Below are 17544 nucleotides of genomic sequence, written 5' to 3' on the forward strand. Positions count from 1 at the left end.
ACCTGGAGCTGTTGGAAGGTGGTTAAGTCATGAGGGCAGAGTGTTCACTAGTGGGTTTAGTGTCTTTATAAAACAGACCCAAGTGGTGGGGAGGGTCTGGGAGGAGAGGAGGGAGAGGCATCTGCAGTCGGGATGTACAAACAAACCAATAAATAAACAACAAGGAACTCATCTGCCCTTCTACCATATGACCAAAGAATGAAAAGGCACTATTTCTGAACCAGAAGACAGTCCCTCACAAGATAGGATATTTGGTTGTGTACCTTTGATCTTATACTTATCAGCGCTCAAAAATGTGAAAAAGACATGCATACTATGTATGAACCACATGGTTTATAGAGTTTTGTTACAACAAATCAATGATTAAGACAGCAGTGATGGATGTACTAGAAAGGGGTCAGATTCAGAAATTTTCCTGAAAGTAGGGCTAAAAGATCTGTTGATTGGTTGCCTAGATAATATAAAAAAAAGAATAGACTGAATGATGGTAGATTTTGTCTCCAGGAAACAGAGGACTGAAGATTTATTTACATAGGCAGACTGCAAAAACAGATACACTGGATGATGAAATCAGGGTCTGATATAGGTCAGTAGATTGCTTTAGACATGTTAAGTCACAGATACCGGTAATCTAAGCATCCATGTGAAGATGTTAAGCATAAATATAGCTACTTTATACAAACTGAACTTGAGGAAAAAGATTCAGGCAGGAAATAAAAATTTAGGAGTTCTTTGTTTTTAGTATTTAAAGCCACAAAATGGTTGAAATCACCAAAGAGTACTGATGGAAAAAACTCTTTGGTGTTCTGATATTTAGAAGTTGTGGAAAACTGGAAAAGGAAATTGAGGAAGAGAGACTGTGAGGTCAATGCAAACTCTAGAATAATATTCTAGAAATTAAGTGCAGACTATGGAAAGAAAAAAAAAGAAAAGGTATACAGAAATAAAGAAAGGTAAAAGCCCAGAGGCAAAAGATAGACAGGATAATTTAAGAAAATGCTAGCTAGAAACAAGCCAAGCTAAGGCCGGGCATTCATAAGTAATAATAAGTCTCTGTGTGTATTTATTTAGGAGCTGGGTGACGGGCCACCAAAAGACCAAAGAGCAAAGAGTAAAAACAACCAATACCAGAGGAGAGAGAGAGAGATGGAAATATCATGGCCGTAAAAGCTGTTTACTTATATTTACTTGTATTATTTCAACTGACAATGACAAGCTGGGTAAAAAGACTAAAAATTGACAGCTGAATTCAGTAGTACAGTTGGCACAGCAGTTTTATGAAGTTATCGAAAAGAGGAAAAAACAAAAACCTTCAAGTCCAGCATAGCACAGTGATACACATTTATAGTTCTATTACTCTGGGGGGTGGTGGTGAGGGGGGATCAGTTGAGACAAGACTGGTAAATGTAGTGAGACCCTGTCTCAAAAAGAAAAAGGGAAAAAAAAAATTTTCAGTCATGAAGTATGTCTTAATAAAGTATTTTTCCACATAGGTTTGAAAGTATTTTTTCTGAGCTCTGGAAAGTGTTTTTATTCTTTTCATATACAAACTCTGAGCAAAAAACAAACAAACAAAACCCCTCTACTTTATGGGTTGAGATGGGTTTTTTTTGTTGTTGTTGTTGTTGGTTTTTTGTTTTTGTTTTTTTCCTGAGACAGGGTTTCTCTGTGAAACAGTCCAGGCTAGCCTTGAACTCACAGAGATCCGCCTGGCTCTGCCTCTCAAGTGCTTGGATTAAAAGCTTGCACCACCGCCACCGCATGTTGGCCTTGAAATCAGGGCCCTCCCACCTTAGACTACTAGATGATGGGATCACAGGTATTCTCTACATGACCTAGGTTGCCAAAAAAATTCTTAAAATATTTTATATGCTTAAATTATTTTAAATTATAAATAGGTTACAAGTGATATTGTGATTTTATAAAAACAATGTAAGTCGCCGGGCGGTGGTGGTGCACACCTTTAATCCCAGCACTCGGGAGGCAGAGCCAGGCGGATCTCTGTGAGTTTGAGGCCAGCCTGGGCTACCAAGTGAGTTCCAGGAAAGGCGCAAAGCTACACAGAGAAACCCTGTCTCGAAAAACCAAAAAAAAAAAAAAAAATGTAAGTCAAGTAAACCAACCAATTAACATATCACTTCAAATCTTTATCATTTCTGGTAGTGAAAACTCTTCAATTTACTGTAAGGCATTTGATTTGTTTTGTTTTTCTTAGAGACAGGGTTTCTTTGTGTAGCCCTGGTTGTCCTAGAAACTCACTCTGTAGACCAGGCTGGCCTTGAACTCAGAGATCCACCTGACTCTGCCTCCCAAGTGCTGGGATTAAAGGTGTGTGCCATCACTGCCTAGGAAGGGAATCATTGACAGAGAAAAAAGATCCCCCAATAACAACATGGCAGACAAAATCTAACAGGCAATTAAAAAGGCATTAGAACTGACGGTTGTCCAATGAACAGGCCACAAAAAGAGATACTAATATTATTTAAAAAAATGATTTTGTAGGCAGGCAAGGTGGTAAGATAAGGTAATCGTGGCTCTCTGATCTCTTTGGCTATTACCTCTGTATTTGGCTCTGTGTTTCTTATTTACTAAAACTGTTTAGAATTTCATCTACACATTCCAAAGGAGGCATACCTACTTAGGTGAGAAGTGGCAAACAGATCTCACTCAGATCGCTTATTACAAGACTATAAACAGTTACACTTTACTGGCACATTCACCTGGTGGTCTGAGTTCTACAGGGAATTGAAAAGGTACATGAGGACTGGGGATTTAGCTCAGTGGTGGAGCTCTTGCCTAGCAAGCGCAAGGCCCTGGGTTCGGTCCTCAGCTCTTGAATAAATAAATAAATAAGAAAAGGTACATGAAGTTTCTAAGGCAATTACTAAAAGGGATCATTCCTACAGAGTGTTGAGCAATCTTCCTTCCCAACAAAAACAACAGATAGTCCCCACTCCACTTGGTATTACTGATCATCTTCATGCAGCATGGAAAAACCAGTCCTCTTAAAAAGACTGGAAAGGCTAGTCCTACACTTAAAAGACCTTGTCAGTAAACTTCTAATCCTGGCTAAAATTGCTACTCACAGCCCTTCCCAGAACAAGAAGACGTCCCAAAGATACCTTATAATTTAGCTTTTTTTATATGCTATGTAGAGGCCCTTCCTGAATAAATATTTACTTTATGACTCAGAGAACCAAGAGATTATCAATTATGGAGAGAATCTAGGACAGATGGAATGAGCTATAATATAATATGGAAAGAGGGTCCCAGCTGGGGATAGTGGCACACACCTGTAATCCCAACACTTAGGAGTCTGAAACAGGAAGATAGTACCCAGGCCAAGAATGGGTACACTGAGTGCCAGGCCAGCCAGGGTTACATAGTAAGACCTTGACTCACATGAAAAGAAAGAACAGAGCAGGGTGGTGGCACACACCTTTAATCCCAGCACTTGGGGAGGCAGAGGCAGGTGGGTCTCTGTGAGTTAGAGGCCAGCCTGGTCTACAGAGCAAGTTCCAGGACAGCCAAAACTACAGAGAGAAACCCTGCCTCAAAAAACCAAAATGAGAGAGAGAGAGAGAGAGAGAGAGAGAGAGAGAGAGAGAGAGAGAGAGAAAAGAAGAAGAAGAAGAAGAAGAAGAAGAAGAAGAAGAAGAAGAAGAAGAAGAAGAAGAAGAAGAAGAAGAAGAGGGAGGGAGGGAGGGAGGGAGGGAGGGAGGGAGGGAGGGAGAGAGAGAGAGAGAGAGAGAGGAGGGAGAAAAAAAAGGAAGTTTTAGTAGCTACTGATTTTTAACTCAGTCTAAAGGAGATATACCTACTTAGGAGAGAAGTGGCAAACAGACTTTACTCAGCTCACTTATTGCAAGGCTATAAACAGGCCCCCACCCAGGAACTTCTGATTTAGATTATCCAACAGGGAAGAGTCACACCCTCTGATAACCCTAATGTAAAGGGCCATACCAGGTTTGTTGGTGTTTGGGGTTTGTTTTTTTTTTCTTTTTCTCCTTGTTTTTTGAAGACAGAATTTCTCCGTGTAGCCCTGGCTGTCCTGGAAATAGCACTGTAGATCAGACTAGCATGGAACTCAGAGATCCGCCTGCCTCTGCTTCCCAAGTACTGGGATGAAGGCGTGCGCTACATACCAGGTTCTTTTATATACACTCTACTGTCGGGCAAAGTGGAATACCATTTGGATTCAACTTTCTGAAATAAAACTTATCTCTTTTGGGTTCTCAGGAAACAGAAAACAACTCTGATGGGACCTATATCCTTAGAGATTGAAGCCTTCCCTTCATGAGGGACCATAAAAGTAAACATTTAGAATTTAGATAATGTTATCACCATTATCTAGCTGGGAGTCAATTCTTGAATCCTGACTTGATAATGTGACTGATCTTTGCAGACCCCCGTGCACCCCAGGTGCTTTAACTGATCTTCCCATCGCCCTCTTTATCCAGTCTACAATCATGACCCATTTCATTCCGGTCTCTTAACTAATGTTTTACCTATTCAGGTTACCTCAGTTCTCCCAAACACAAAAGCAAAGGAGTAATGTCTATGTCCTGCTTTCCTAAACCATACTTAAGGGCCAAAATAGGACCAGATTTTTGAGGCTGGAAAGAGAGACACCATCATTAACATGAAAGAAGACAATTGGCAGAGAAAGACTGGAAACCCTCCCCTACCTGGCCTACATACATCAGCAAACTTTAGAAAGGCCTGCACAATACAAACAGGGGAGAGGTGGTGCTATGTAAATGACCTATACGGGGCTGTGGCTTTTTTAGCATGTTTTTCTTCAGCTCACTAGCCCACTTCCACTTCTCAGGAGTGTGTTCCTTTCTTAATAAACTGTCTCTATTGCTCCTTCTAATCATGTGTCTGGTGTAATTCTTTGTCCTGAGACACAAGAGCCTGGAAACTCCAATGGGTACCTTGGGACTCAAATCCACACCTATAACACAACCAACAACCACAACTGGGAATCTGGCCATCTGTACTTGGAACCCTTGCAAACCATAAAAGATGTCTTCTTGGACAGTAGTCAAACAAACTTTACACTCATACTAATGGTATAATACCCCTCACACCAACAAAGGGCATAAGGATTCCTTTTGTTTCCAACTTAAATATTATATCTCAGATACTAATATTGGAGCTGACTTCAGTATCACTAGAGACCCATTAATGTATAAGAGCTCATGTTCCACAGATGACCCCAGGAGACCCTAAAACTTCTCATATACCCAGGGCCAAGATTTTATTGATACTTTTACCAGTCTTCAGGAATCACATAATTCTCAGACATGTTACATATTTCTTCCCTTCACAGGGCCCCAGGTGTTTGTGATACAGCTTCCCATTAAACTGTCCTGTATCAAAATATATTTACTAGAACTACAACGAAAGGCGTCTAATAGGGACTCAACTGGACCAAAAACATAGCCCCTCATCAAGGCACACTCTCAGCCTATTCCTGGATCCCATGACTCATTGTCCTCCTTAGCTTCTCTCAAAAGCCCACCTTACCTCCAATTGAAACTTGGTTCTAGAAAATGGCTTCCTCTGCTTTGAATGCCCTTGATGTTTCTTAATTCCAGGCAGGGTAAGGCTGGGGTATATAAAGTGTGGATGGGAATCAAGTGGCCCACTCAAACGAGACCATAATTATTTACAAGTCTTCATTCCCACTACTACTCTCCCATCTTCTTGCAACAATCACAGAGTTGTAAACACACACCATGGCATTGAGTGGGGCAGTTGGAGGAACAGCATACAATGCTGACTGTCACAGACTGTCACAGGGTCTATGCCATGATTATTTGAACTTTAGGTAATGAATTCAAAGTACTGCAGATCATTAGATTGATTCAGTGGTTCATGCTGACTTTGGACAAGCATTTTGCCCCACATTACTTGCTAACTGAGCAAGGCAGATGATGTGTCCTTGTTAGGACTTCTTGCTGGATGTTCATTAGCATTACAAGTCAGATACAGGAAGAGGCACAAAAAGCAACACAAGGAACCTCAATTGCTCCATTAGAATACAAAAGCCAATGGACTGACTGTTCAATTTGAGCCACACTTAAGAAGTCAGCCTTGAGTCAGAGGCGGTGGTGGCATACGCCTTTAATCCCAGCACTAGAGGCAGAGCCAGGCGGATCTCTGTGAGTTTGGGGCCAGCCTGGTCTACAAAGTGAGTTCCAGGACAGGCTCCAAAAGCTACACAGAGAAACCCTGTCTCAAAAAACAAACAAACAATCCCGGTGGTGGCGCATGCCTTTAATCCCAGCACTTGGGAGGCAGAGCCAGGCGGATCTCTGTGAGTTCGAGGCCAGCCTGGTCTCCAAAGCGAGTTCCAGGAAAGGCGCAAAGCTACACAGAGAAACCCTGTCTCAAAAAACAAACAAACAAACAACAACAAAAAGAAGTCAGCCCTTGTCCTTCCCAATTGGTTGGTAAAGACTGTTCCACCCCTCATACTTGATCCTTTCATTTTTAACCTGTCTATAAAATGTACAACTTCTCTACTCTAATGGTCTCATACTAAAATGATGGTCCTGCACATTTTCCAGGTATTCCAACTTAAGAGACGCCCATAGTGCATCTGGCTTTCCTACATCATGCACCTAAGATTTCCACTCCCAAGGAAGAAAAAACTTCAAAACTAGACTTCCACCTTTCTTCACTTGTTAAGACTAAGGGATGAAAATCCCTGGTGTTAATTATGGCCATGACATCTTGGAAAGCTCCTCCATTTTGGTCTGACAATGACAATTACAAAATCTAAAGTAATTTGGCTCCCAAAACTAAAATAATTTGTTCTCTGGATTCTCGTCTTCTCTGTGCTATCAACTCCCAGCAATGGCCAGGAGAGATGTCTATAATCACCCAAGGATCTTTAACTTAACATGCCCTAGTTACCCCAAGCAATGGCCAACCTCAGGCTTCAAGAGAAACTTTTTAATCTCCTTCCTACCCACCTCTTTCTCCCCTTTAAGAATCCCAGCTAGTAAGCAGACAGCAGGTTCCACTTTTACACCAGAAACCCTCTCTGCAGGTTCTCTTTCTCCCCCAATAAAAGCATACACTGTCAAGTGGCTCATTCCCTTGTCTTTATTTCCTTCTTGCTGACACAGATGTGCTCCCCAAACTTGGTGGAAGTCCTTGCCCTGAGAACACTGAGCATGGGCTTTCCCTTACAATCAAAGCCTTCTCTCAATTCTTTGTCTAACCTCTGAATTCTCTCATGACTATGACAAAAGCCTACAGGATCTCCTTTCCTCTTAACGATGGAAACAATCCTGAAAGCTTCTGGCTAGAACACCACCCCTACCTGCCTGAATGGGAGGTCACCCTCCTGAAAGGCTCACCTCTAGGCTACAGGACATATCCCTCTACCTTTGATGGCCTGCATAAGCTCAGATGAATTGCCTGTGGAGTCCTACAGGGTAGATAGTGCTCACAGCTCCGTACATTAGGAAATGGTAGATGCTTGGCAGGGAGAGAGACTTTTTCTCTGACAATAGAAAAGAATTTAAGGAATTGAATTCTTAAACAGATTCTTGAACTGGCATACCCTAACTGTCCCTCTTGCTCCAAGGGCAATGGAAAACAGGACAACTAGCAGGTCCCAACCTGTAGAAAGGAAATTTTACTCTGGGTCCCATTAACACAGACCATACAGACAAGCAGAATGGCCAGATCTACCCTCAGACTTCAAAAGAAAATTCATTACTTAGCCACTTTCCACTTGCTACTTTGCCAATGGAGATCCCAAGTCTTATGCTGGGACCCTCCACTATATAATGACATAATTTGGATCAGATAAGATAGGATAGGTGGCCCTATAATCCCTAAGAATTCTGTGAATGGCTCCTCCTCCTCCTCCTTCTACCTGATATTTATGTTTGTCCATCTTCAAGTCTAAAGGGTGACTTACTATCTGGACACCTCTTAGGCCAAATGCCCCTCCCTGCTAGCAGTGACCCTGAAGAGCCTCATACAGAGATCCTTCTTACTAGCCCAGAAAAATTTAAAGGATAATATATCCAGATATAATTAGAAAATCTGAACATAAGGTCCAAGCCTTCTGACCTCTAGCAGGACAAGGCCAGCTGCGGTACCAAGCCTGGGGCCCCTCATGTGGTCTCTAAAGATAAAGGAGAGGGCCCTCTTGTGGTTAAAAATGAGAGGAGTGAAGGGATGCTCTGCAACCCATAGAATCAGGGATAATAAAATCAGGGATGTGTTTTCTCTTTCGCTATCATACTGATGAACAACCCAGAGTCCTCCCCTGCAGCGTATCCTTGTGAATACTTATTTTTGACCCCAGACACCCCCACCCGCTGGATGGTTTTCTGCCATCAAGTTTAGCCTGAATATCAGTTGGCAGATGGAGAAAAGTGGCCCCCGAAGGAAAGCATTAAACATCCTATTATTTTACAATTAGACTTGTTTTGCTGGGAGGAGGGGGAAAGATCTGAGGTTTCCTACGTGCAAGCTTTCTTTGCTTTGAGAGATAAACCTGTTTTATGTCAAAAATGCCACATGGATTCACAAACCCAAGCTATGCTTATAGCTTACTCCAGAAACTTTAATTACACCCCCTAGGCAGGGAAATTATCCAAAAGACGAGAGAAAGCCTCCATCTAGGAAGAAAATACTTTCAATATCTTCTTGCTGTCCACCCTATGCAGGGGAACCCAACCCCAAACTCCCTATATCCACCTCCTTTACCTGACAGAGGCATACCTAGGGCCTGAAGGAAGACCCAATTGGCTCCATCCTCCCTTTTTCCTCCAAGATGTAAGACAAATAAGAACTAACCTGGGTACATTCTTAGAAAACCCTAATAAGTATATAGACATTTTCTAGGGACTAGCCCAATCCTTTAATTTGACACAAAAAGATATCAAGGTAATTCGTTTTTTAAAAATCATACTTTAAAATTTTTTGTATTTACATTTTTTTACTCTGTGTGTGTGTGTGTGTGTGTGTGTGTGTGTGTGTGTGTGTGTGTGTGTGTGTGTCTGGCTGTCTGTATCTTACCAGTTAGCTTTTATATATATTCAAGAATGTTGCCGGGCGGTGGTGGCGCACGCCTTTAATCCCAGCACTCGGGAGGCAGAGCCAGGCGGATCTCTGTGAGTTCGAGGCCAGCCTGGGCTACCAAGTGAGTTCCAGGAAAGGCACAAAGCTCCACAGAGAAACCCTGTCTCAAAAAACCAAAAAAAAAAAAAAAAAAAAAAAAAAAAAAAGAATGTAATGTACTTATTTCATCATGCTCTTATGAATATAGAGTATGAATATAGAAAAAGTGAGACTGGGTTGCTATAATGTAAAAGGGACTAATGGGACAGTTGGGAACCTTTCTGCATAATACAAAACTCATCTCAGTCAGAGGGGGTTCTAGGAAAAGATGAAAATGTCGGTCCTTTAAAAGAAGTTTCAAATACTTCTGAATTTCTTTATTATGTGTGTGTAGCACAGATGTACTGGTTACAGGACAGCTTGCAGGAGTCAGTCCCCTCCTTCCACCATATGGGAACTAGGAATTGAACTCAAGGCATCAGGCTTGGTGGCAAACACCTTTACCCACTGAGTCACCTCACTGACCCCAAGTCACCTTTTTACCTAACGACTAGAACTGTTTGTATTCCCTAAGAAGCATGTGATTTACACTTCCTTCTTCTAGCTTTCTCCTTAGTGAAAATCCATGGTGCATTCTTACAGGCACTCCTTTGCCAAGCTTCCACACCCTCTTTATTTACTTTTCTCGGTACTGTAGATTTTTGTGTATTTCTCTTTTCCCAAGTACATTTGTAAGATCAGCTGGTAGGATTGGTAGGAATATATTATTTTTGCCTTTAATTAGTGATATGGAACTTATTTATCATAAAATTTTTATCTGTAAAATGTGTTTTTGTGGTTTTGAATTTTTTTGTTATTTTAGTGGCAGAATGTGTTTTATTTTGAGACAATGTCTCATCACATGGCCCAGGTTGTCCATAACCTGAAATAATCCTGATTCACCTCCAGTACTGGGATTACTCATCTTTTTTCACCATGTCCAGGTCATTTCAGCAATTTTCAGTCATGCAAGAACATCACAGCAGACAGTCTATGCAAAGTTGCTCACCTTTTGGTACCGGGAAGTGAAGAGAGGTACATGGAAGGGAAGAGATGAGGAAAAGAAACTGTGTGGTGATATTTTATTTATGCTGAAATGTGGGGATATTTTATTTGTGCTTAATAAATAAAGGTTGCCTGGAGATCAGAGGAAAAAGCCAGCCACAACACATAAGTCATGCAATGTTAGCACACGCCTTTAATCCTATCACTTGGCAGGCAGGATCTCTGTGTGTTCAAGCCAGTTATGGCAGCACATGCCTTAAATTCCAACACTAGTTAACCATGGAGGTCTGGAGGTCTGTACAGAGAGACAGGAAGTGACAGAGCTGAGCAGGAAGAGGAAGTGATGTAGTTGAACAGAGAGAGCAAATTGATGGTAGAACAGCAAGGCAATAAAGGCATGGGGAGATAGAAAGTAACTCGAATTTGGAAGCTGCCGAGGTGGTGAGGTAAGGTTAGCTGTAGCTTTCCCTATTTTCCTGATCTCTTTAAGGCTTTCACTCCTATATTTGGCTCCGTGTTTTTTATTTTATAAGACCTTTTAGAAATTCATCTACAAAACTGCCTTCAAAATCTGTTACCTGTGATCGATATCCTCCAATCGGGCCTTACTTCTCAAAACCATCAAATTTGAAGTCCGTCAATGGATTAATCCATTCATTAAATGAGCCATTATGATGTAATCGCTTCTGAAGAGTCCCCTCTCTCATTATTTGCATGCTAATACATGAGCCTTTAGAGGGGACTTTTAGTATTTTAGTATATTTGGAAGACCAAAAGAAGACAGTTCCTGCTGTTCTTAGCTGTGTGGTCTTAGGGACTGAAGCCAGACCCTCACCCAGACTTAGCAAGTGTCCCACCACTGAGCTCTGTCTACAGCTCACATTTGGTTCACCAGGTTCCTAGAAACAGAAGATATAAGAAGACCACAGACTCCCAACATAATTGTCCCAAATTATGGTTGTTTTTAAGGAATAATAATTTTCTCAATGTTTTGTTTTGTTGTGGAGTGGAATAGCCAACTGCTTGTAGCTGATATAACTGTAAGTCCCCTATTCATTATACTATAATGATTTTGTATATAACTTCATGATAAGTTAAAATAAAAATACACCATTTAGCCATTTCTAACTGCACACTTCAGTGGCTAAACACTCACAAACTATACAATTATCATCACATCTGATTTCCAAAGAGATTCCATCATCTCAAATAGAAACTATATTAATTAAGCAATAACTTGACAATATTCAGTATCACACGAGTGGAATCATATACCATTTGTTCTTTTATGTCTGGCTTATTCCACTTACCAGAATTTTGACAGCTAACCATCAGTTGTTTCCCCCCCACCCCCAGGACAGAGTTTTTTATGTAGCCATGGCTGCCCTGGCACTTGCTCTGTAGACCAGGTAGACCACAGAGATCCGCCTGCCTCTGCCTCCCAAATGCTGGGATTAAAGACATTCACCTCCATGCCCAGTCACATTTTCATTTTCTTAACTATACATTTAACTGTAAAATTGATAGATTATACAGTAACCCTGTAGCTACTCTTTTAAGGAATCGCCAAATTGATTTTACAAGGCAATTATACATTTTTAAATGTACAATTCAGTGAGTATTGTATGGGAGTTTCAATTACTCTATATCTTCTCCAATATTTAATTTAAAATTAACATTATGAGCTGGACATGGCAGAACAGCCTGTAATTCCAGTACTTGTAAAGTACAAACAGGAGAATTAAGAGTTCAAGGTTAGCTTTGACTGTATAATGGGTTCAAGACCAGCCTGGGCTAGATGAGACACTGTCTCAAATAAATAAATAAATAAACAAATAAACCAAAAACAGAGATAAAAATCAATGCTGACTAAAAAAATAACCTGTTTTGATATATGGATACATTAAGTAGAGTGAATGTGTTTCACTCAACTTTTTTTTTTTTTTTAAGATTTTTTTTCCCCCAAGACAGGGTTTTTCTGCATACCCTGTCTGTCCTGGAACTCACTTTGTAGACCAGGCTGGCCTCAAACTCACAGAGATCTGCCTGCCTCTGCCTCCTGAGTGCTGGGATTAAAGGTGTGTGCCACCACTGCCTGGCTATTGTCTATTTTCAAAAAGTATTTATTTAGTCACTTATTCAATTAGTTATGTCTTCTGCAGCAGCATCACAGTGCTGGAATTACAGACATGCAACCCAGCTTTTAGTCTTTTTAGGAATGAAATCATATAATAAAAATGGGTGGGCTTCTCCATTTAGCAGAATTGTTTTATGCTTCAACTTTATTGTGTCAAGTTTATATTGCAAGAGCCTATCTACAATTTTTTTATTCATGTATCCACTACTAAATATTTAAATTTGAGAAAGTAAAAATAAAGTTTCTAGGTAAATCACTGTATCAGAATACAGGAGTCTGCATGAACAAATACTCTTTATTCTTGGGCAAATTCCTAAGAGAAGACTGGCTGGGATCATGTGGCTCATTTGTGTTTAAATCTGGGGTATACATTCACATGTGTCTGTGCATCTGTACATGGGGTGCATGCATGTGTACATACATGTGGAGGCCAGAGGTTGATGTTATGTATTTTCTTTTTTTTTTAATTAAAAAAATAATTTATTTACTTTTATTTTATGTGCACTGGTATTTTACCTGCATGTATGTCTGTGTGACGGTGTCAGATCTTGGAGTTACAGTTTGTGAGCTGCCATGTGGGCCTGGGAATTGAACCCGGGTCCTCTGGGAGAACAGCCAGTGCTCTTAACCACTGAGCCATCTCTCCAGTCCCACTGTCACACATTTTCCTCAATCACTCTCCACCTTAAATTTCTGAGACAATGTCTCTCACTGATTAGTCAGCCAGCAGTGGGAATCCCCCTGTATCTGTGCCACCACACCTCCCACCCCTCCCCCCAGGCTGGACTACTGGTGCACTGTGCTTATTTTGTTGTTGTTAGGTTGTTTTTCTTTTGGGTATGTTTGTTTTTAAACATAGATCATGCTTGTGTGACAAACACATTACTGAATGAGCCATGTCCTCAGGACTATGTCCAATTTTTTATAATCGACAAGCTGTTTTAAAAGTGATTTTAATATTTTATATTCCTGTCAGCAGCAAACAAGTATTCCAGTTCCTCTGCAAGGGTAACAAGATGCAATACTGAATTGGGCTTTAAAATTATATCTAGTTCATTTGCTGTGCAAAGGTGTGGCCTTGTGAGCTTGTCTCTCTGTATTTTAGTGTGGGAATTCATGCAATATACAATTATCCATGTTAGGCTTGGGGATACATCTTAGTGGTAGAACATATGTTTCAGCATGCATAAGGCTCTATGTTTAGAGATGCAGGGCCACACACAAGCACACATGTACACACTCAGGTAAAAATTAAATAGACCATTTTAAAGGGAACAAGTTGGTGGCATCTAGTATATTTATGTTATGAAACAGAAATCCCAATAACAAAATGTTTTATTTTGACATAGTTAAATATTATACCCATGAAACAGATATGTTATTCATTCTTCCCCTAAGAACTAGAAATCACCAATCCATTTTGAACTTATTCTGTATATTTTATATAAATGGAACCAACAAACATGGCTTTTTCTGTCTGGCTTCTTTCATGTAGCATGATGTTATCAAGGCTCTTTTGTATTGTAGCACTTACCAGCATTTACTCCCTTTTTGTTTGCTGAGTAGTATTCTACCATATGAATACACCATCATTTGTTCATATATTCATTTAGTAAAGGGCATGGAGGTTGTTTCTGTCTTGTGGCTACTGTGAAGAGTGCAGTTGTATAAGAATTTACATACCTGTTTTCAGTTTCCTTACACTTTGATATGAAGTATCTCTCAACAGCCTTCTCTAATATAGATCAAGGGTTAGTCTACAGCTTGTGGCACTATTTTTGCAAGGTTCTGGAGAGGTAGAAATTAGCTGGAGGAAGTAGGTCACTGGTGGTGTGTCCTTGGAATACACATCTTCTGGGCTCCTTCTCGTGCTGTCTACCACAGGTCAGAATCTTATCTTCATCAAGGTCAACTATAAACTCCTGGGGTCCTGACATTCTGCCAGAATCCTCAGGGTCAAGAAACCCTGCATATTAAATGCTTGAAAACCGAACAAATGAATTATTCCCCTTAAGTTGTTTTTGTCAAGTTATCTTTTTGTTGTTGTTTTGGTTTGGTTTTCGAGACAGGGTTTCTATGTGTAACAGCTCTGGCTCTCCTGGACTCAGTTTGTAGACCAGGTTGGCCTTGAACTGACAGAGGCTTCTGCTTCCCAAGTGCTGGGATTAAGGGTGTGTGCCACCACCGCTCAGATGACTTATATTTTATTTTTAAAAAGTCAATATACATTTTGACTTTCTCTTTCATGGTTTATCCTTTATTCTAATAAAGAGTCACTTTCCCATCTCAAGATTGCAAAGTTTGTCTCCCCCACCCCCCAGTTTGGTTTATCGAGACAGGGTTTCTCTTTGTATTCCTGGCTATTCTGGATGGAACTCACTCTGTAGACCAGGTTGGCCTCAGATTCACAGACATCCACCTGCTTCTGCCTCTCAAGTGCTGGGATTAAAGGCGTGTGCCACCACTGCCTGGCTTATACTAATTTTTATAGATAGTATAGTTTGATATTCTTCATATCTGCGCTAACACTTACGAGGTACTTTGTACTTAATATTTAATGTAATCATTGATATCATTAGATTTTACTCAATTTTATCATTTGATTCTATTTTTTAAATCTTTGTTGTAATTGTTCTTCCTCCTCTTATACCATTTTAAAAAATAATTCAAATATTTTTAACATTTCATTTTAACTTTTTTGTTTGTTTGTTTTTTTTTTTCAAGACAGAGTTTCTCTGTGTAACAGACCTGGCTGTCCTGGAACTCACTTGGTAGACCAGGTTGGCCTCAAACTCACAGAGCTCTGCTTCCTTCTGACTCCCAAGTGCTGGGATTAAAGGCATACACACCAAGCCCAGCTCATTTTAACATTTTATTGTTTCATTAACTATATTTTTTTGTATTAGTTAGTAGTTTCTCTAAGATTGTAACATACAACTCAGTCTTTTCAAAAAATTTTTTGGCTTATTTATTTTGTGTGTATGATACATATATGAATGTGCACCACATGCATGACTGTGCATGTCCATGGAGGTCAGAAGAGGGCATCAGATTTCCTGGAACTGGAGTTACCAATGGATGTAAGCCATCATGTGGGTGCTGGGAAGTGAACCTGGGTCTTCTGGATGAGCAGCTAGTGTTCTTAACTACTGAGTCATCTCTCCAACCCTATACCTTATTCTTTCAGAGTTCAACTAGAACACTTTTTAATATAAAATGTATAGTATCATGGAAATATATAGATTTCTCTTCTTATTTCCTCCCATATAGTTTATTTCCTTGTGATTTAATAGCAGTTTTTGTTGATGTTGCTGTTTGTTTGTTTCTTGGAGTTTGTTTGTTTTGTTTTGAGACAGGGTCTCTCTATGTAGTCTTGGCTGTCCTAGAACTTAATATGTAGACCAGGCCAGCCTCAAACTCCCAGAGATTCCCCTGCCTCTGTCTCCACGGTGGTATATTAGAGGTGTGCACCACCACACCCAGCTTTTTAACTGCAGTTTTATGTATTAACGTTATTATATATTTAGATACGAACTGCATTGAAAACTCTAGAGGACTATCATGCTTTAACTATGCATACACCTTCTGAAAGAACTCAAGGATAGAAACAGTCTTTTCTTTTACCATGTCTGTTGTCCTTCGTTGGCTCCTGAGGATCCGAGCGCTCTGTTAATATCCTCTCCTTTCCACATGAGGAACTTCCATTATCCTTTCTGGTAGCACAGGTCTGCTGAAGACAAACGTCTTTTAGTTTTCCATTCATAAAACTGTCTTAATTCTGTCATTATTCCTGAAGGACACTTCCACTGGACATGGAATCCAGGGCTAACTTATCTACTGTAGCAGCTTTGAAGATGATATCCTATTGTCTTCTGGCATCTACATTTTTTCTTTGGAAAAAAAAAACCTGTTGGCATTTGAGTTATTAGTCTTCTATATGAAAATCATTTCTTTTTTTAAAAAAATTAATTTATTTATTTATGTGAATTGGTGTGAAGGTGTCAGAGCCCCTGGAACTTGAGTTACAGACAATTGTGAGCCACCATGTGGTTGCTGGGAATTGAACTCGGGTCCTCTGGAAGAGCAGCCAGTGCTCTTAACCACTGAGCCATCTCTCCAGCCCGAAAAGCATTTCTTATTCTGGTTTCCAGATTTTTTTGTGTGTGTTATGTTTCACCTGTAATGTGTCTAGGCTTCCTTTCCCAAGAACAGCCCTCCAAGTTCTAACCTGTACTTAAGTTGCCTCATCTTTCCACACTGTGTCATGTCAAATAGGTTAAGTCCTCTAAATCTGGCCCCCATTGTTAGCTATGTTTTTCACTTACAACTATGTGTGTTAATGGCGAGCACAAGCTGACAAGTTAATTTTTTATAATTTATGTGGGTCATGAAAGCTCCCTGGCAATACATTAGGACTTACACACTGCCTACAGTGTGCTTCCCAGGCCGGCTAGACTCTCATTCGATGTGGGCTATGAAATTTTTTGCTATGAAGTACACAGTATCTAGTGTGTCTGCTGGAAATCTATATTCAACAACTGTCTCATTGTGATTTCCACTCAAAAGGTTATTTCTATTATATTTATTTTTGAGGGAGGGCATGTGGAGGACAGAGGACAAATTTCAGGCTTTGGGGGATTGAAATATCATTAGGCTTGGTGGTGAATGCTCTTAACCATTGAGCATTCTAAGGCCAACAAAAAAAAGTTTCTATTGAAACAGTAACTCCCAGTTTTTTGTTTTTTAAGTTTTTTTTTGTTGTTGCTGCTATTATTTTTTTTTCAAGACAGGGTTTCTTTGTATAGCCCTACCTGTCCTGGAACTAGTTTTGTAAGACCAGGGTGGCCTTGAAATCAGAGATTTTCCTTCCTCTGTCTCCTGAGTGCTGGGATGATTAAAAGTGTGCACCACCATCATCTGGCTCAAAAGATTTTATTTCTTTTTAAGATCTTTTATTTTATGTGTATGGGTGTTTTGCCTGATTCTGTGTATGTGTACCATGTGAGTGCAGTGCCCATAGAGACCAAAAGAGAGCAATGGATCATCTGGAACTAGAGTTACAGATCATTATGTGCCACTATGTGGGTGCTGGGAAATGAATCCAGGTCCTTTAGAAGAGCAGCCTGTGCTCTTAACCACTGAGCCATCCCACAGGCCTCCAAAAGCTTTTTACTGAAACAATTACTCCTACTTTTGTGTTTTTAAGATTTACTTTAATTATATCTATGCATATGTTCATATGTATATGTGCACATGTGTGCCCATAC

General features: G+C 40.2%; 1 protein-coding gene across 15 annotated transcripts in view; it reads right to left on the minus strand.

Moving 5' to 3' along the window:
* The window catches only part of Baz2b (bromodomain adjacent to zinc finger domain 2B), a 325749-nt gene that overhangs the window by 253922 nt on the left and 54283 nt on the right, over window positions 1-17544 (minus strand). For 13 of the 15 annotated variants that reach the window (XM_052723268.1, XM_052723263.1, XM_052723267.1 and 10 more), the window contains exon 2: window positions 15902-16004. The exons of 1 other annotated variant lie outside the window; for it this stretch is intronic. The gene's annotated coding sequence lies outside the window, so the exon portion shown is untranslated. Of the gene's footprint in view, window positions 1-15901; window positions 16008-17544 lie in introns of all 15 variants that reach the window. One more of the 15 variants, XM_052723255.1, reaches the window with a different exon arrangement.

The sequence above is a fragment of the Peromyscus californicus genome, unplaced genomic scaffold (genome assembly GCF_007827085.1).
Source record: "Peromyscus californicus insignis strain IS unplaced genomic scaffold, ASM782708v3 Scaffold_7__1_contigs__length_154581171, whole genome shotgun sequence".
Lineage (NCBI taxonomy): Eukaryota > Metazoa > Chordata > Mammalia > Rodentia > Cricetidae > Peromyscus > Peromyscus californicus.